The 422-nt window shown below is 54.5% G+C and overlaps 1 protein-coding gene across 1 annotated transcript in view; it reads left to right on the forward strand.

Annotated features, from left to right (window-relative positions):
- Nucleotides 1-422, forward strand: part of clic5a (chloride intracellular channel 5a) — a 9,415-nt gene that overhangs the window by 2,503 nt on the left and 6,490 nt on the right. The window lies entirely within an intron of this gene.

Genomic DNA, 422 nt, shown 5'->3' on the forward strand with positions numbered 1-422 from the left:
ACACACACACACACACACGGCACTTGTTTGGGACAGTTAGGCGAAGCAGCTCCGACGCACGCTGAGAATTCACAACATGGGACCCATGGGTGCTGATGAGTCTGAGAAGGAGACGATGACTCTGGATGATTCAAAGTCAGCCGGTTGCGTTGTCAATCAGAGTAAGCTGTAAGAGGTGGGAGGGGCTGGGCACCCTTGTCTGCCCTTTCCCTCCTCACTGCATTAATGCTTTCAGTGACACCCCCCCGTCCCCCGTCTCCCCAACCCACCCGAGGGGGTTATTTTTGCCCGGCACTGTCACGCCCCACTGCTGAGACCTCGGGTACAAATTCACACATACACACACTCTCTCTCTCTCTCTCTCTCTTTCTCTCTCTCACACACACACACACACACACACACACTCTGGTTAGCATTCGTCC

The sequence above is a fragment of the Morone saxatilis genome, unplaced genomic scaffold (assembly GCF_004916995.1).
Source record: "Morone saxatilis isolate NCDOM2014 unplaced genomic scaffold, NCSU_SB_2.0 Contig6, whole genome shotgun sequence".
Classification (NCBI taxonomy): Eukaryota; Metazoa; Chordata; class Actinopteri; family Moronidae; genus Morone; species Morone saxatilis.